The 20341-nt window shown below is 41.1% G+C and overlaps 1 protein-coding gene across 1 annotated transcript in view; it reads left to right on the top strand.

Annotated features, from left to right (window-relative positions):
- Positions 1–20341, top strand: part of RYBP (RING1 and YY1 binding protein) — a 48376-nt gene that overhangs the window by 16793 nt on the left and 11242 nt on the right. The gene's annotated exons all lie outside the window — the stretch shown is intronic.

Here is a 20341-nt window from a genome sequence, read left to right on the forward strand (position 1 = left end):
GGAGCTTCTCCCCGCTGCCCCAGGCGTCGCTGCCGCCGCCTCAGCAGCCATGGGGGCCGCTGTGCGCTTGGGCGGCAAGCGCGGAAATCTCCTGTGTGGCGCGGGGGACGCTCTCCCCGCCGCTGCCGCCGCCTCAGCAGCCATGGATCCCGGGCTGGGTGAGTATACCCCAAACTCTGTTTTTTCACATTAAAAGTTGGGGGGTCGTCTTATACGCCGAGTCGCCTTATACGCCGCGATATACGGTAATTTACAAGTTTCTCTAGGATTTTGATCTGAACATTTGTTACTGTTAGAAGGCTTGATTACTCAAAATGCTGAAAAGCCAACAGAAGTAATCTATAGAACTGCATTTTGAATCTTGAACTATGAGCTATTGCACCATCACTTAGCTTAATTCCAGAGAGAACCGTGCTATTTTTAGCCTGCTTATGTCTATAGGCTAAAATCCTTCCAGCTTTCTCCTCTGGCTCCTAGTAATTTTGAACATGAAGTAAATTACTGTCATACTCTCCCCCCCCCCCCCGGATAAGGTCAATCTAAACAACAACTACTGGATGCCCTTGCAGCTTCTTCTGTGCTAACTTGTTTGATTCTACCTTCTGGTGAGATATATAGGCAGTAATGTGCCATGAACAAGCAAGAGGCAAGGCCCAGCTGGTGAAGTGTTTCTGCCCCACTGACAAAGAGTCAAGGTAACAAGGAATGGAGTGAGTTCAGTAGGATGCCAGGGCAAAGTGCTCTGCCCCTCCCCTTAGTTTATTTTGGACCTTGGAATTTGTTAGGTCACCACTTCAATAAACTACAGAGATGCATGGAGCAAGCTAGAAGGGGTGTGGGCACTGTTCAGTTTACTTCATGGAATGTCACTCGTACAGTTATCTACCAGCAGACAGAAGTTGTGAGTGTGTGTTCATAGCATTGAGCTCCTGGAAGAAGGAAGAAGACCTTAGGATCATAGTGGATAGCTCAGTGAAGACGTTGACCTAGTGTGTGATGGCTGTGAAAAAGATGAATTTCATGTTAGGGAACCTTAATGGTTGGATTGAAAACAACTGCCAATATCATAATGCCATTATGCATATTGAGTGTGATTCCACGGTTGGAATACAGTATACAGTTCTGGTGACCTCCCTGTGAAAAGGGCATTGTAGAGCTGGGGGGAAATTCAGAAATGGGGAACCATAAACGATCAAGGGATTTGAGCAACTCCCCTTTGAAGGAAAGTTTACAGCTAGTTTATAAAGCCCCGAACTTTAATAAATGATAGTCTATTTGGTTTCTGATACCTGAACAGTAGGAATACAGTGAAGATTTAGAGAGCCTTAGATTTAGACAGCTGGTTTGCCACTGTGAGAACAGGATGCTGGACTAAAAGGGCCTTTGGCCTGATCCAGCAAGGTTTCTCTTGGATTCTTATCACTGCAAGAAGACATTTTATGCGTGGCCTGAATGGAAGAAAAAGCTGGCTGATCTTTTATTTGTTGTATAGCACAGTATGGCCTAGATTTTGTTTACCATGAAAACTTCTACTTTACCTTCCTTTCTTTACAAACAATGAAAACATAATGAGTAATGTGGTATTAAAGCAGTCATGCCAATAAGTCCGCACAGGCTACACTCTTACCTGGGAGTGAGTTTCATTGAACTCAGGGGAACTTAACTTCTTAGTAAACATGGATTGTTCTGCACATAACATTTATGATCGCCCCAAAATATTTATTAGTTTATCATTTGTGGTCTGCTATAAAATATTCTTTTGTAAAACTTGCTTGCCTGGTTGCTTAAAGGCAATTCTCAGCTAACTTCAGGCAAGCGGCTATTTTTCATAATGAGCTCCAAAAAACTTGGTGTTTGTGCAAAACTAACAGTTGTGCAAATCTAACAATGTTTTATCAGCCTGTGCATTTGTATCCATAGTTGGAAATATAGAGGTGTTAGGATGTAGAAATTCCTCTTTTGTTCATGCCTTTTGGCAGAATCAAGTTGTTTAATAGATTACAGTAGAACCTTGACTTACCACCGCCCCTACTCGTGAACAATCCGACTCGCGACTGCGGTAAACCCGGAAGTAAATACCGGGTTTGCTGCGATTCATGCACGCGCAGAAGCGGCTTATGCCGACTGGACATGTGCATTTGGCTGCCTCCGCCTGCACATGCGCAGAAGCGGCTGCCGCCATCTACACATGTGCAGAAGCGGCCACCGCTGAATGTGCATGCGCAGAATGGCACTTCTCCCAGCGACCCGGAACAACTCACGAACGGACCTCCAGAACGGATTCTGTACGTGAGTAGAGGTTCCACTGTATTCTGTATATGTGTGAAATGGACATAGCGTTGCTTTCAGGCTGATCTGTAGAATACCACTTGAATGGAGAAGCCTGCTTAGCATGTTAACTAACAGAAATAAGGTATGTGCGGAACAGAGTTCAACAATTTTGGTTGGTTGTGGAAACTTCCCCTAAAAAAAGGTCAACAAGTTCCAGCAAAAGGGAAGCAAAAAATAATTTTAGAATTAGAAGTTTTTCTTGCATACATACTATCATTTTTTGGAAGAAAATATTAATACTTAAATACAAATTGTTTTCCTGTGAACTTATAATACACAGACTGAAGTTACAATTAATCTAGATATATTTGTAAAAATTTAAAATTTAGACTGCTTATAAGGACTTGTAATGTTTTAGCCTGCTGAAATAAAATGGGATCAAACAGCTTTAATTTATTTACAGTACTTAAGTTATCATGATTTTGCAGGAGACGGGGAAAAATATTTTGTTTTTCATTGTTTTGTGCTAAAGCCACTTTTTAAAAATTCTAACTTGCCCTTCTGACTAAAAAAGGAAAAAAGGTGCACAGCATGGTTTGCAAGTGACTTTTAAAATTGTGTTTCTTCATACCATCATTACAATAAAAATGTTTCAGCTTCAGTTAAGTGTCCAATAAACAGAATTTTAACAGGACATTAGAAGCCAAGGAGAGCACCCTTCTTATAGGTTGTCTTGGATGGAGAGCAAGGTCTGATGCTGCTGCAGTATTGCTGAACCTTTGAGTGAACATGCTTAGGATTATGCTGCACCAGTCTTTAATTTTAATAGCCAGCCAGATCTGCCTATTTTTTTATTGGTCCAAATGCTGTCCAACCCACCCCTCTGCTCTGTATGGGCTTGCCCCTGTGGGCCATTGTTTCCATTCCTCCTGGTTTATTGAACTGTAGCATGGCTAATTTCGCTATAAGTTAGAGGGGAGGCATGGGTCAGTGGTAGAGCCATGTGCATTGCATGCAGAAGATCCCAAATTCAGTTACTGGGACCTCCTATTTAAATGATCAGGTACTAGGTCAGGCATCCCCAAACTCAGCCCTCCAGATGTTTTGGGACTACAACTCCCATGATCCCTAGCTAACAGGAACAGTGGTCAGGGATGATGGGAAGTGTAGTCCTAAAACATCTGGAGGGCCGAGTTTGCCTATGCCTGTACTAGGTGATAGAAAAGATCTGCTGCTTGTGATCTGGGAAAGCCAGTCAGAGTAGACCATGAGCTATGCTTACCTGATAATAATTTGTGATTTTCCTGTTTCAGAAAAGTCTACTAAAGTAACCATTGATAGTTTTATCATTTCTGTATTCTCTAGTTAAATGCTGTATCCATTCTTTGTATATAAATAAAAACCTAAAAAAGAACGCAGAACATGTTAAAAAAAGTCCCATAAGTAGGAAAATTAGAATATAAGGGGGACTTCAGTTCTTTTGCAAATAGTAAGAAATCACATTCTTCCTGACTTTTCATCTGTTGCATAACACAGGAGGGAAAATTCATGTTTACTCACATTTTTAAAAAACCAAACAAACTAATTTTAATGGAACTTACAAAAACTGCAAGTTTTGTAAGCCTGGAGCTCTTGCTAAGACGGCAACATTTAGTTACACTTCCCATCAAGGCTCTCCAGATGACATATTTAGGCTGACAATTCCACACGTGTTGTGGGTCAGGCACACTGCCAAGTGCTTAGCACTTAGCCAGCAGGAGAGGGAAAAATAGGAATCCCAATAATCCACACATCAGCCTCTGTTATATCCCTTGGTCAGTGGAGAGGCAGAGCAAGTGAACTGCGGAGAGATTGTGGGTATTAAGTGGGTTGGATAATGAAAGGCTACACTGGCATTGATGTGAGATTCTTTAAATAGAAAATGTCTATAACTGGTGGTGCCAGGATGGTTGGCATGAATTTACAGTTGGCACAGCCTCACAGCAGAACTGCGGTTCTTAGCGAGAACTCCTCAACTTGGTTTCTAACACTCATATTGTTAGAACGGAAAAGTTCCTCTGGTATGGTTTTCCATTAGGTTTTTACATATACTGTACCTTGTTGAAAAAGGTTTTTAAAAAGTGCTAATGTAACAAATAAAGCATCTTATATGCTAAGCTGTGCTGCAGATTCATAATTAGAGGACAGAAACTGAGAAGTTCCAGATGATATTCAATTAAGAAGAAGGAAATTCAGTTCATGTTGCGTTAATGGCTTTTTGTGTTCACTTGAGCTCCAAAATGCTGGGAGATTTGCAACTGTTAAGTGCCCATGCCCCAATAGATGTATTATTTAGGCAGTATGTGTAAGATATGGTATCTTACGTTGAAGTTAGTTCAGTCTTCACCATTACCTCAAAAGATTGATGGATGTCACTCGCAGAAGGATAAATTGGTCTGTCTGCTGGAATAGACACATGGAGTCTATGCAACTGAAACTACCATTCTGCATGACTAGTGCCCAAATGGTAATCAAACCACCCACACAAAATAATGGGAAATGGAAGGGACCTTGAAGGTCAAATAGTTCAACCCCCTGAAAAAGCACTGGTTTTATTGTTTAAACTATAATGATTTTTAATTGTTTTATTGCCTGTTTTTTTATAAAGAAATTAAGGATGCTTTAATGCTTCAATGGAATTGCTGTGTATTTTCTCCTAAATGTGTCACCAGAACATCCAGTGGAGTAAGTTTTCACTTTAAAGCTTTGTACCTCCTTGCAAGGTTCCCAGTCCCCAAAAGTCCCTGCTGTTTTTAGAGAGCAGATATGCTAATTAATTATAGAGAATCAATTCTGGTGGACCGCTGTTCATTTCTCATACCTTGTCATAGAAATTGTTCCTCTCTGAACTCTATTGCCCCTTCCTCAGGCTTTTTCCTTCCCCCAATGAGGGCAACATAGAATCATAGAATCATAGAGTTGGAAGAGACCACAAGGGCCATCCAGTCCAACCCCCTGCCAAGCAGGAAACACCATCAAAGCATTCCTGACAGATGGGAGTTCAGGTTTACAACAAAAGTTACGGAAAGAGAAATACTTACTACCATACTAATATAAAGTATGTGCAGTTGTTCAGAGTTCTAACCCCAGTCCTTACACATGGCTTGCATTTTACTAAGTATAGTTAGAGTGCAATTCAGTAACCTAAAACTTAAATCCTTCCTGTGGCATAAACATAGTACTTAAAAGTAACTGACAGTACAGGATTTTACCCTGTGTGAGATGTACAGATGGAGTTAAGAGGAATGTTTCACTTGTAGGCAGGGGGTTGCGCTAGGTGACCTTGAAGGCCCTTCCCATTCTTGCCAATCTGTGTGGATAGTATTGTTTGCCAGTTGGGTACTTTTAGTGTGGAATTGTAGTTTCTGTTGTGTAGACTCCGTAAGTCTATTCAGACCAATTTAGGACTTAAGTCTAGCCCTCTTTGTCACTGACAGGCATCCACCCCCGAAGTAGTGGTGAAGCTTGAACTAACCACAACACAGGATGTTGTGTCATATCCATATTGCGTAAACAATTTGTAGAATTTCTGCCTGGATCACCATTACATGTTGCTGTGGTGAAGGAGCACGGTGTTATTCAGATGCATCAGACTGACATTTTTAGTGAAAACTGTGTATTTTATGTGTATGTCAGGCAGAAATCCTTAGTTGTTTACATTTCAAATGTTTCTGAAAGCTTTACCTGTAGAATTACAGTATGTGTTTCCTGTTAAATACGCATTTTAGTTGTGCGGGTATTCTGATTCAGCTCCTCATTTTAGAAATAATTTGTGGTCTAAACAAAGAGGGCATTTTGTTTTATATTTTTCTCTTACCCTGTGCCTCTTAAAGCGCTTTTACTCATCTCCTGTCTAATTCTCTTCAACACCTCCCCTGGCGACTTTCCCTCAGAGGGAGGGAGCCCCCCTTCCCAACCTCTCTGTCTCTTGACCACCTTTGCTCACCATGCATTTTGAGAACATATTACAACTTTCTGTTCTGTTAACTTCTCCTAGCATGTGCTCTGTAGTTTATGTTATGTTTTATATTTGAGCCTGTTTGAATATCACACCCCCTAACTTCTCCCCATTGACTAGAATTGCATTCCCTTTCTGCTCATTTTCAACCCAATCCCTTAACTGAGGAAAAACATGAGTGCAAGGCCTGTTCCCAGGTTTCTCCCTTGAATAATCCATATGAAGTGTGGATTGGGGTTGACAGGTCTTGTTGCTGAAGATATTTATATCAGCATTCTCACAAATTGATTTGAGAATCTGGTTAAGAAGCAATATATAAATGTAAGACTTATTTTTTTAAAAAAACCTACTATAGAAAACTTGAGATTGCAAAGAATGCAGGAGAAATTGAATGTCACACTATATGCATAGGAGACCTGCTTTATACTTGTTTCCCTTCTATTTGGCAATTGAAGCTTTGCTTTTATATTTAAGGATCATGCTACTGATCATAATTGGTCGTGAATTGCATTACCTAAATTGCTTGAAAAGAAATGTCTTCGTAGCATGATTTGCAAGTGGCGTCCCAAGAGATTTAGACATTGTCTTTTCTGAAAAGGTAGACTCCCCAGTCTTTCATTTTAATAATGAATTTAGCCACCAACAATGAATAACAGAGGAAAGGCAAGCATTGTCTCTGCATATCTCTGCAGGCATTGTCCTCATGTTTTGTAATCACAATAATACTGGTGGGATCCGCCTGTGTATTACAGTATGACTCAATCTGCAGGTTTCATTTATTAGTCAGGAGGTGTGCTTGTAGTGACATAACATGTTTGCTGTATGTAGCAACACTGGTATGAGAAATGTTCAAGGAGAAGATTTTAGTGGCAGATAAATGGTAATTCAGTAGCCTAGCTTGGTGGGAATTCCCAGAACGTATGTGAAGCAGTAGTGGCCAGTGAGGAGAGCAGCTGCTGCACACCTTGTCTTCTGCCAGCAAAGTTTCTACAGTTTTATTTTTTTTGGTCTGTTGGTTGGAATACTCAGTTTTTTTAATTTAGAGAAAAATTGTTCTGGTAATAGTTAAATTGATTTTTTGGGGGGGGAGGAAAATTGTATGTAACTGGAAGCAAGTTTTACTCACATTTTAAAAGATTTCAGTTTTGTTTTTTTTTTGCAATGGATGCGTAGATGTAAACAATACATGAATTCAGAAACTTATGTCATGTGGTATGACTTAATTTCTAAATTAGAGGTATGGAGTCAGTTATGTCTGAAAATCATACTTCAGCCCTCTCTAAATGGAAGCTTTTTCCCTGCCCACAGATGAGAACAATTGTGTTGTTTGTTCTTTAGAGAGGAGGAGACAATGACACTTTGCACATGTGCTATGCAAATCATATTATGATGAAAACAACGTTTTTGTTTTTTGTTTATATCCCGCCCATCTGGCTGGGTTTCTCTAGCCACTCTGGGCGGCTTACAACACATCAAACATTTAAAAACAAAATACAGTGGTACCTCAGGTTACATACGCTTCAGGTTAAGAACTTTGCTTCAGGATAAGAACAGAAATCGTGCTCTGGCGGCACAGCGGCAGCAGGAGGCCCCAATAGCTAAAGTGGTGCTTCAGGTAAAGAACAGTTTCAGGTTAAGAACGGACCTCCAGGACGAATTAAGTTCTTAACCCGAGGTACCACTGTATCCTATACAAGCAACAAACAAACCAATAAATCGATAGAAACCACCACCACCACCAACAAGAAATAGTTTACAGTTAGACCCAAATTAAAATAACCGCCAACCCCAACTAAACATTTATCCAACACCAACCTGGCAAAAATAAAACAGAGGAACCAAAATTAGAACCATTTAAAACATTATAAAACATTTTAGCCAGTTGCCCCAACCCAAGAGTTGTTTCAGCAACGTCCCAGTTGCCCCCCCCCCCGCGAGCCTCTTTTAGCAGTTCAAAGTGAGTGTGGGCCCTGCCCCCTAGACCAGGTAAAAAGAGAGCAGTCTTTCTTTTAACACTCATCAGCAGGTTAAAAACTTCTCACCCTACCAAGTTAAAATGTTACCACTTGTAAACCACTTTGGGATTCACTTGAATGGAAAGTGGCACAGAACATACTTAGTCTGAAATACTAAATAAATGTGAGTGTTGGAAGATTCAGGCCAAAGGTATTTCTTTACACAGTGCATGGTTAAATCATGGGATTAGTTCCTGCAAGAGGTGCTGATGACCACCAACTTGGATGGCTTTAACATAGGATTAGACACATTCATGAAGCATGAAGCTATGAATGGCTGCTAGCCATGATGGCTGTGTTCTTACCTCCAAATGTAGTATGCTTCTCAATACCAGTTGCTGGGAATTGCTGATGGGGAGAGCCCTCTTGCTCTCAGGTTATGCCTGTAGCTCGTTGGCCATTGTGAGAACAGAGTACTGGACTAGAAGAGCTTTTGGCACCTGATTCAGCAGGGTCTTCCTATATATGTTTGCTCTGCTTAGCAATGAAAAGGGTTTCCCAGAATGATTTGGAACCCCCTAAGCAAAGGAATGAGAGGGCAAAAGATGCGGGATAAAGCAAACTGTTCTCAAGCTTCCCTCTTTTTATGTTCTGGTTTAGTTGCCATTAACTGTTTACTCCTTTCTCTCCTCCTCTCACACCTGCTGCCGCTGTGTCTAGCTAGACATAGACAGCCACTTACTGCTCAGTTGCGGAGAACTGGCAGTGTTCATTGGTGGCAGTTTGGGCAGGGCTGCATGTGCTGTAATGACTGTGATGAATGCTGTGGGAGCAGAGAAGAAAAGCTTGGCAGGCTGCTGTCAGAGCCTGTGGCGCACATGTGAAATTCTCCAGCAGCAGTCTGTATTGGAGCAGCTGTGAAATCATGGAGAGAAGCCAGACAGCTTGGAAACAGCCATTCACCACTTAACCCTCAGCCGTGGGAGCCCATTTACAGAGGGGATAAATAAGGCAACATGCTACTCCTACCCCCTGCAATGTCTCCCTCCTGTTTCTAAGCCTCTCTTTCCTGATCTATCGAAGCCCCTTGAAGCACCCTTGGAACACTTGAGGAACCTAAAGCAAAGTAATCCAGTTAATAAAATGGACTTCGTTTTCTTATACAAATGGCTAGAATTTCTGTGACATGCCTTCAGAAGATGACTGTTCAAAAGAAAAATATGCGACAATCCAATTAAAACGATTTCTTTTTAACTTGATGTGTTTTCAAGCTCTGAATTCTCACCATAGAAATTATTGTCCTAATTGTGGTAATAGAGCTAATTATTTCATTGGTTGTGGCATCTACACAGTCTCTGTTTGAATCAGCTCTACCTGTAGCTTTCATTCTGCGTGGGAGCTATAGCTGCAGAGCTAGATAGCCTATAGATGGAATTACTTATTTTTCACTAATTTTTAGCTGATAGTAGAAATGTGAGGTGCTATTGAACACATCTGTATTTGCTTGTAGCAGTGACGTCTGTGACGGGTTGGCTGAGCTGGTGTAATGGCATGAAATGTTCATTTGATGAGTTAATAAAACAGTTCAGCATCTGGGAAAGAAGGAAAAGTTCAATTAAAACACACAAGGTGAGGTCTGGAAAGAGAGAATAGGGTTTCCGAGGATCGGAGGGCCCAAAGAAAATGAGTCTAAAAAGTGTGCAGAGTAGGCAGTAGATGGAAGAAGCTTGGGGAAAGAGGCATACAGCTAAGTGGGGCTAGGTACACAATTAACAGCACTCCCAATAACTTTAAGAAAAAAAGTGAGACAAACATGACTACTTTGAGGGTGGGTAATTTAGAGTAGCAAGGGAAAGGGCATTTGATTATTTCCACAGCCACCATTTCCTGTGTTTCTTTGTTGTTGTTGTTGTTTAGTCATGTCCGACTCTTCATGACCCCATGGACCAGAGCACGCCAGGCACTCCTATCTTCCACTGCCTGCTGCAGTTTGGTCAGACTCATGTTGGGAGCTTCAAGAACACTGTCCAAGCATCTCGTCCTCTGTCGTCCCCTTCTCCTTGTGCCCTCAGTCTTTCCCAACATCAGGGTCTTTTTTCCCTTCAAATTAAATTTTTATTAGTTTTAACAAAATATAACATACACATAACAGAAACAAACAAGCAATAATACAAAATAAACACTTAAATCTTAATACAACTATCTTATTTTCTTATCATTGTGGGTTGACTTCCTCACGTCCTCTCTTCCTGCGTTCCTTGAATATCATCTTTAGTCATTTCTTTACATTATTAAAATCATCTTTTTGTTAATTAACCTTAACATCTCTTCTTATCTAATATCCTTATCATTTATTCAAACAGTTATAAACCTTAAATCTACTGAATCTGCAGCCTAACATATCTTTCAGCTTACATCTAATCTTTAATCTTACAATGATCTTTTAAATACACTTTGAATTTCTTCCAATCTTCTTCCACCGCTTCTTCCCTCTGGTCATGAAGTTTCCCGGTCAGTTCAGCAAGCTCCATATAGTCCATCATTTTCATCTGCCATTCTTCTATCGTTGGTAACTCCTCTGTCCGACATTAGGGTCTTTTCCAGGGAGTCTTCTCTTCTCATGAGGTGGTAGGACGGGGACATGGGTGTAGCCAGGATTTATGTTAGGGGAGATAGGCTTTTGGGGGGGGCAGAACCTCTGATTTGTATTGATTTTTACTTATTTGGGGGATGGCAGCTGCCCCCCTGTCCTCCCTTGGCTACATTCATCAGGGAGGGACACAGGAAGGAAACAAGGTTGGAAGGGGGCCACGGTTGGGAAAAGTTTGGGAAACAGTGTGCTAATCTATTTTGTTTCCCAAGATGAGAAGTGAATGTAGATTTTCAGTTTTCAAGATTGGGCTAGAGCTGTAGAATGCACAGTTCTTTACTCATGCTTCAATCGGTGTTTGCTGGAGCTCTGTCCACTATTACTAAGCAGGCTTTGTGGTGTAGCGGTTAAGAGTGGTAAGACTCGTAATCTGGGGAACTGGGTTCGTGTCTCCGCTCCTCCACATGCAGCTGCTGGGTGACCTTGGGCTAGTCCCACTTCTTTGAAGTCTCTCAGCCCCACTCACCTCACAGAGTGTTTGTTGTGGGGGAGGAAGGGAAAGGAGAATGTTAGCCGCTTTGAGACTCCTTCGTGTAGTGAAAAGCGGGATATCAAATCCAAACTACCACTCTTTTGTAAAATATATATAAAATAGTATGTGTTTAATTGGCATATATGACAAATATTAGTTTTTTCTCTATTGTGCAAAATATCTCAACAGTTTTGAGACTACAGTAAGCAAGACCCAAGTGCATGCTTCATAATAACGGCTCTGTAATCTTCTGATGAAAGGCGGTCTACATATTTAATAAATAAAATAATAACAACTACTACTACTCTGGGTTGGTGACATGTATCTATTTCCTTTTTTATGGAGGCTGGCAGGTATGGAGGACTCCCTGGTCCTGAATGGAGTAACTGTGCCCCTGAAGGACCAGGTGCGCAGCTTGGGAGTCATTTTGGACTCACAGCTGTCCATGGAGGTGCAGGTTAATTCTGTATCCAGGACGGCTGTCTACCAGCTCCATCTGGTATGCAGGCTGAGACCCTACCTGCCCGCAGACTGTCTCGCCAGAGTGGTGCATGCTCTGGTTATCTCCCGCTTGGACTACTGCAATGCGCTCTATGTGGGGCTACCTTTGAAGGTGACCCGGAAACTGCAATTAATCCAGAATGTGGCAGCTAGACTGGTGACTGGGAGTGGCCGTTGGGACCACATAACACCAGTCCTGAGAGATCTACATTGGCTCCCAGTACGTTTTCAAGCACAATTCAATGTGTTGGTGCTGACCTTTAAAGCCCTAAACGGCCTCAGTCCTGTATACCTGAAGGAGTGTCTCCACCCCCATCATTCAGCCCGGACACTGAGATCCAACGTCGAGGGCCTTCTGGCGGTTCCCTCACTGTGAGAAGCAAAGCTACAGGGAACCAGGCAGAGGGCCTTCTCGGTAGTGGCACCTGTCCTGTGGAACACCCTCCCATCACAGGTCAAAGAGATAAGCAACTACTTGACATTCAGAAAGTACCCGAAGGCAGCCCTGTTTAGGGAAGTTTTTAATCTGTGACATTTTAATGTATTTTAATATTTGTTGGAAGCTGCCCAGATAATAATAATAATAATAATAATAATAATAATAATAATAATAAATGTATCTGCCCCTGAAGTATACAAATTGATTTTATTTTGTGCATAACAGAGGTGTAGGAAGAGGGAGTATTTTCCTTCAAAGAAGGAAAAGTTAAAAACTAGGTCAGGGATTCAGTTTGAGAGGCATGAGGCTTCCATCCCTCCACTGTTCCCCAAGTTTCTGATCTATGAAACTCTTTCCCCACCCCCACCCCCACCTGGTTCACTGGATTTTATATACCAGTGAGTGAGAAGCTGCAAATAACTCATTTGCCCAAAGGTAAAAGTGGGAGGCTGTGGAAGACAGGAGTGCCTGGCGTACTCTGGTCCATGGGGTCACGAAGAGTCGGACATGACTAAATGACTAAACAACAAAAAGTAAAGGACCCCTGACAATTAAGTTCAGTTGCAGACTACTTTGTGGTTGCGACACTCATCTTTACAGGCCGAGGGAGCCGACGTTTGTCCACAGACAGTTTTTCTGGGTCATGTGGCCAGCATGACTTAAGTCGCTTCTGGCGCAACAGAGCGGCGCACGAAAATGACGTTTACCTTCCCGCCGGAGCAGTACCTATTTATCTAGTTGTGCTGGCATGCTTTCGAACTGCTAGGTTGGCAGGAGCTGGAACTGAGCAACGGGAGCTCACCCCATCGCGGGGATTTGAACCACTGACCTTCTGATCGGCAAACCCAAGAGACTCAGTGGTTTAGACCACAGCGCCACCCACGTCCAACTCATTTGCCCAGTTTTATCTAAATCACACATGAGAGAAAGCAAAGCCCCTTTACACAAGAAAGCAATTTCCTATAAAGAATAAACTATTTTTGACTGAGATTTTCCTGTGTGAGCAACGCTAAGTTTTTCTGCGCTCTTATGATGTACTGGAAAAGGCTGGCGGGGGTCAGAGGACTCGCAAAGAAAATAGCATACCATTTCGTCTGGTGTAATTAAACTCTTTTGAGTGGAATCAGTTTGCTTTTTTTAAAGGTTTAGAATCCTATTTGTTGAATTGACAGGTATTTTTCTGTGTTGAATGTGTATCATTTTAGATTTTGAGAGTTCAGCTCAGTTTTTTCAAGGAGATGACATGATTAATTGGGCTCTAAATAATCTATTACAGATCATTAATTGGGCTTTAAATAATCCAATACAGATCATGTTTATCATTCTCACTACTTAATGCAGCTAGTAATTCTGTCAAATTTTCATTGACATGGGAAGGAAGTTGAAATCTGCAGACTGGTACAAATTTAACTGTAGAGATCCTGTGGGATATGCCTTTCTGTTAGTCTAAAAGCATTAAGAAATAACAGATTCTATCAACTTTTTTGAGTATTTGAATAATGCTAAATTATTGCTGGTGCTCATTCCATTCTGTCAGATATATGCGAATTTCTGCATAGCATGATTTTTCTGGGTTTCGTTTTAAAAACAGGGTTTTGCATGAAATGGCAGATGAAGACAAAATTTTGACAAGAAATGCCCATATTGTACAGCAGTATTTAAAGTAGCACCTGCTAAGGATTCTTCAGTGGCACATTACTTGCATCAATGGTAGAATGAAGTGAAGTTTAGAATCTCATATCAAAGCTCGATTGTATCCCTAGGTGTTGAAATTAATACTAATTTATATTATCTAATGTGCTGTACAGTTTTTGAAACAATAATAATAATAATTTTTTATTTGTATACCGCCTTTCTATCTTACAATACTCAAGGCGGTTTACAAGCAGAAGAAACAAAAAATGTACTTCTTATGCAATACAAAAATGTGATAATAAAACAAAACATTAAAATAAGCGACCTACATCAAAAAGTAACATTCAACAATTATTAGAGTAATATAAAATAATATCAACGTATAAAAGTTAAACAGAAATCCACTCAACATTTACAATAAACAATTTCTAAACTAATCAACAAAACGGCAAGCCACAGTACATAAAATAATACAATACAAATTGAGAAGCAAAGACTAGAGGGTGGAGCAAGGCAGGTGGAAGAAGGCCTTGCCTGATGGAGTCTCTCCCCTCACAATTCTTCCACCAGGAACAGCTCCCTTATGAAGAATCCCAGGGCCAGGGGTGGGGTAAGGAAGGTGGAAGAAGGCCTTGCCTGATGGAGTCTCTCCCCTCACAAGCACCATTTAAAAAAAAATCTTTTTCTGAGCAACAGATTCATTTTGACTGCAGCAATTGAAAGATAAACAAAATATTGTATTTCTTATGGTAGTTGAGTGGCTTTATGTTAGGGAGGGGATGGAACTCTCAAAATTGCTTTGTTTCGTTCTGGTTTGGCTTTTACAGAGTATTTTATGCTGTGTCTGGTAATTTTTATTAGGCCATTCATAATTACAAATAATAAATAAAGTTTACTTTTCAAGCACATGGCAAAAGTTTATCTGGTTGTGTAGTACACAATTGCATTGTAACAGAGTTCATGTGGAGCACAAAGTGGGGCAAATGTAGTTCAATTTTTAACCTTGTGATTTGTTTTGTGCTTTGCTTCACAGGAAGTGAATCACACTCATAAATTTTTAGGGACCCTTCTTACTAAAATACCTTCATAAGTAGCACTTTGGCAGCTCTGTGTTTTCATGTTTTGTTGCTTCATCTCCAAGGAAGGTTACCGGTACAGTGGTACCTCTGGTTACGTACTTAATTCGTTCTGGAGGTCCGTTCTTAACCTGAAACTGTTCTTAACCTGAAGCACCACTTTAGCTAATGGGGCCTCCCGCTGCCGCTGCCCCGCCATAGCACGATTTCTGTTCTTACCCTGAAGCGTACCACTGTATATCTGTAACATTACCTTTCTGTCTGGTTATACCCTGTTTTGTGGCTTTTGAACTCTTAGATGAGTGCTGGAATTATCCAGATCTGTGAAAAGAAAAGTTTATAACCATACTTTAAAACATGCAGAAGTTAAAATACCAAAACAGATCCCCTTTAGACTAAGCTAACCAGAAACCAGAGGATTTTCCTCTGACTCTCAGAAATGGCTCCTACGACTCTCTGTGATGTTCTTTATAAGATACCTAGGAGATGCTGCTGGACTCCAACCCATATCAGTCGCAGCCAGCATGGCAAATAGGGATTATGGCAGTTGCAGCCCAACAGCACCTGTAAGGTACTGTGTTAACCTTTCCTAGAGGAGATTGTCTTATGGTCTGAAATGGGTTGGGCAGCAGCAGCAGCAGCAGGGATTCCCTTCTAAGGCTTTGCAGTCTAATAGGCACTCCAGGAAAAAGGCATCAACAGCCCTCAAACAAAATGCTCTTTATAATTAATTCATTATCATTAATCAGCACTATTATTTATATACTGTTCAGTGCCAAAACAAACCTCCAAACAGATTTCAAGTAGTAGACACACATTTTTACATAAGGCAACTAAATTGATAAAGCCTACCTGTTTAATGTGAGGACAGCTTAATGAACTTGGGGAAGTGTGTGCATATGTTCAAAATATGGCAGGAGTTATTCTAAAATTAAACGTATGGGGAAAGAGGCAAAAGACCTGGTAAATTGTATAGGTTGAAGGTATGCCTGCATTGTATAGGGTGGAATATAATAGAGGGTTATTATGAGATGGTGTCCGGCCCCATTATGAGGAGCATCTGGTTTGGAACAAATTATCCCCTGGGGATGCAGGGGAAATGTATATTATTGCTCAAATGAGGAGGATAGAATTAGGCATTGAGAGTTCAGGGACACATAATAGTAATTCAGAAAGGTCATAGCACCATAGGGTAAAATGTGTGCCAAAGACATTTGGAGAGATACAACATATACAAGTTATCTATATGCTAATGCTAGAAGCTTCTGAGTCAAGATGGATTTTTGGTCTTAGAGGACTGAACAGATACAGTGGGCATAATGGAAGCCTGGTAGACGTAGTGGGGATGAAAGCACTTTGAAGCAGCTCACTATTCTCCTTTCAGCCTCAAGCTAGTGGCACCAGGGTTGGGGAGAGAACTCTCCTGTACTACTCCACTGCCTCTGCCTCTTCACTTAAAGGACAAGTACAAGCTGTTTCAAACAAGGCTTTTGCAAAGCACATTAAGGCAGCCTCCAGCACTAAGCAGGACACAAACACACACCCCAATTGGCCAATGCAATGGAAGGGGGAGCCAGCTTGTTCTGGGCACGTGCCTGAGCTTACTGCATGGAGGTCTCTGGCACACCCAAACCCAGCACTCAGCAGGATCATACTATGTCCCCCTGGGCACCAGCTGATGTGACAAGGATCCTGCTTGGTGCAAGTGTACAAGAGAGCTTTTTACAAGGAGTTCTCTCTCACGCACATGAACCTGGCCAGTTTGGAAGAGCATGTAACAGACAGTAAGGCACTACCAATGGGGAGGTTTCTTCCTTTGAAAGGAAGTGGGAGTTCCCATTAGTAGCACCTTACTGCCTGCTACCTGCCTTGAAGTCCTGACTTTGGGACTTCAAAGCACCAAATCCCCTGAATTTATTTGTGACCCACCCCCTGTCAAATCTGGCCCGTGAGACAGATTATTATAAGGATTTGGCCTATGGAGCCAGAAAAGTTCCCTATCCCCAATGTATCCCATCTATCTAATTCAATATATATAATAACTAGTGGCCTTGTAACTGGTGTTTAGAAGTTGCAAGACACCAAGCAATACAGTTTGAAATTGGTAAATAAAATCCGTGCAGTTTTGAAAGTTGCATCTTTGTTTTGTTTTCTAAGAACTGCAGCCATCTACCATAAAATTTTTATCACATGACATTTTTTTACATTTTGTGGCTAAAACTTGAATTTACATTTACTTTGGATAATAAGGATTTTTATGCAGTGTGTTCACTTGGAATTATTTTCTTTGGAACTTTGCTAGAAATTTTGGTTAGGTTTTTAAACCTTTACTTAGTTTTCTAGAGGGGGTCATAGTACTGCCATTTCATTTTAAAATCTACTTTTCTAGTAAAGTGCCCTAGTAGAACCATGATGCACAAAGCAGAAGTAGGGGAGACCATAATCTGACTATCCTGTGAGTATCTCAATTGGTAGACCATGAGACTCTTCATGGGTTTGAGCCTCATATCGGGCAAAAGGTTCCTGCATTGCAAGGGATTGGACTAGATAACCCTCATGGTTCCTTCCAACTCTACAATTCTATGATTCCTCAGTGCTGAAGCACTTTTCAGATGGTATTTAATGTAGTTTCTTGTGCCAGAAAGTTATGTTTGCAAATAAGTCCACAGATGTTATAACCCCGTGAAAACATTGTCAATAACGGTTTTCCATGCAAAATAAATATTTTTGGTGTTTTCTCCAGTAAGCATTGGACTCATATTGTTGTTGCATATTGTTTCTGTCTGTCACGTTTTGATGTTTAAAAAGAAAGCACATGTTGTGCTAGGCATTCTGTAGACCTAAACAGATTAGACTGGTTTCAAATTATATAGCAAAAGCATTGCAAACTGGGTAACACCAGCAAAAGGAAATCAAGGTCCCGTGAAGTGATGAAAATGTTTTGGTCAGCAAGGGAGTGGAAGATTCACATCTTACTTTTCTGCTGATACTTTCACAGTTCAGATCTGCATCCTTTACTGGAAGCTCCCATTTTAAATAAGTACTAAAAATAGCCAAGGCTCTGTAAATTTGGGTAGGATAATCTAAAAAATGTGGTGTCAGCTCTGCAAGGATATAGTGTTTTGTGGGTGATTTATCCTTTATTATACAATACTTTATTGTAAAGAACAAGGCTGTGAAAGATCAAACTAGTAATGTCCAGTTAATCCATTTTGCAAAATATGAGGGATATTGCAAATGCTAAGAGCAAATGAGAAATTTGCATACTGCTATTTCTTTGATGATGGAAATCTATATGCTTTGTATATACATGGCACTTCAGGTGATAAATGTTTAGCAAGGCTCCCAATGCACTGGCAAGTGAAACCTCATCCAGGACTCAGGAAATCAGTAGCAGTAGTCTTCTCTTAATTGTAATTGGCCCTGTCATTTTTGTATATCAAGCAAATGAAGTGGCTTATTATTAGCTCTTGTTCCAACTGAGAGCCAGTGTGGTGTAGTGGTTAAGAGCAATAGGCTCATAATCTGGTGAACCAGGTTTGCTTCTCTGCTCCTCCACATGCAGCTGCTGGGTGACCTTGGGCTAGTCACACTTCTCTGAAGTCTCTCAACCTCACTCACGTCAAAGAGTGTTTGTTGTGGGGAAAGGAGATTGTTAGCCGCTTGGAGACTCCTTAGGATAGTGATCAAGCGGGATATCAAATCCAAACTTTTCTTCTTCTTCCTTAGAAGAGTAACTGTTTTTTTATTGTTAAAGTGGAAATTAACTTATTTAATTTGGGGGGAAGAGACCACTCCAGGTTTGACCTCCCCAAATGACCATGCCCATAGTAGACATATCAGAAGAAGAGCAGAAGGAGAAGTGCTGATATAGATGAGGAAGATGCTACTTCAATTCCCTCAGTGTCCCTCACATGGTGTAGCTCCACATTAGAAAAGGATTAAACAGAGTGTTATTTTGTTGTGCAGCTTGGAACATCTCAGCACCAAGTGAAGAAGAAGAAAAGCATTCTGAAAGGGACCCATCCAGTGTAGTGCAGCTGCCTTCATAGTTGGGTGGGCCCTTTAAAATTATTTTCCCCCTTCTGCTTGGCACTGTGAAAAGAGCTATGAGGCACTGCTGCAAGCAAGGGAGCCTTCACCAATGCTCCCACCCTTGTAGTGTTGCTCTTCAGTGACTCTTCTCAGAGGCATTGCTTACTCAGGCGTCTGAGCTACTCTGGATGCTTTGCCCTTGCTGCCTGGTGCCTAAGAGGAGTGCTAGAGCCCATTTTAATCCTCCCCAATGTCTTCAATGCAGTGTTGCTCTGGAGAGAGGCTGCACTGAGGAATTTGGGAATGGGTTAAAATGATTGCTTCCTTTGCTGCTGCAAGCTTCTTTGCAGCCCTCTCAACACAACTAATTTTTGAGATTTAGATACCCTATTTTAGTTACTTAATATATTAAATTATGTATAGATCTGATAAATCCCCTAAAGGACATGTGCCAGGTCATGCGATCTTCATTTTCATCCAGGAAAACTAAAAAACTGATGAAGACAGTTCTAGGGATAGTTTTGTACCTCAGGATACCTTCAAGTGTATCTTGAAGTAGTAGTAGTAGAAGAGGAGGAGTTTGGATTTGATATCCCGCTTTATCACTATCCTAAGGAGTCTCAAAGCGGCTAACAATCTCCTTTTCCCTTCCTCCCCCACAACAAACGCTCTGTGAGGTGAGTGAGGCTGAGAGACTTCAGAGAAGTGGGACTAGCCCAAGATCACCCAGCAGCTGCATGTGGAGGATCAGGGATGCGAATCCGGTTCACCAGATTACGAGTCCACCACTCTTTAACCACTATATCACACTGGCTCTCTAGTAGAATCCGCCAAACAGAGCTATGTGTGTTGTGTCAGGAGAATAGCACTTTAATCTCCTCCCCTGGATCAATTTCAGAGATATTTTTCTAGCCAAGCATAATTCAAATGTATCTCGGGTCTAGTAAAATGTCCCAAAATAAAGCCATGTATAGAATATCAGAAGAAGGGCCTTTTGGTTGGGTTTTGATTGAAAAAACAGATTGGATTTTTTTTACCACATTATGTTAACAATGAGGAAGAATACCTATGTCTATGTAAATCCTATGAAAAGTGCATCTGAGGTGGATTTTTAACCCATTCTTTTTTTTTTTTTTTTTACATATGAAGGCAAAGTTTTATGCCATTCACCAGATCAATTTCCATTCTCTGAATACACACTGCCAGAACGATATCTCACACTGCTTCACCTACTGGAGTCTATAGATGCCTGTGGTTGTAATTAAAAACCACACCATCACCTCCAAGTATTTTGGCTTGAAAATGTGTTG

The sequence above is a fragment of the Lacerta agilis genome, chromosome 2, assembly GCF_009819535.1.
Source record: "Lacerta agilis isolate rLacAgi1 chromosome 2, rLacAgi1.pri, whole genome shotgun sequence".
In the NCBI taxonomy this organism is placed as follows: Eukaryota; Metazoa; Chordata; class Lepidosauria; order Squamata; family Lacertidae; genus Lacerta; species Lacerta agilis.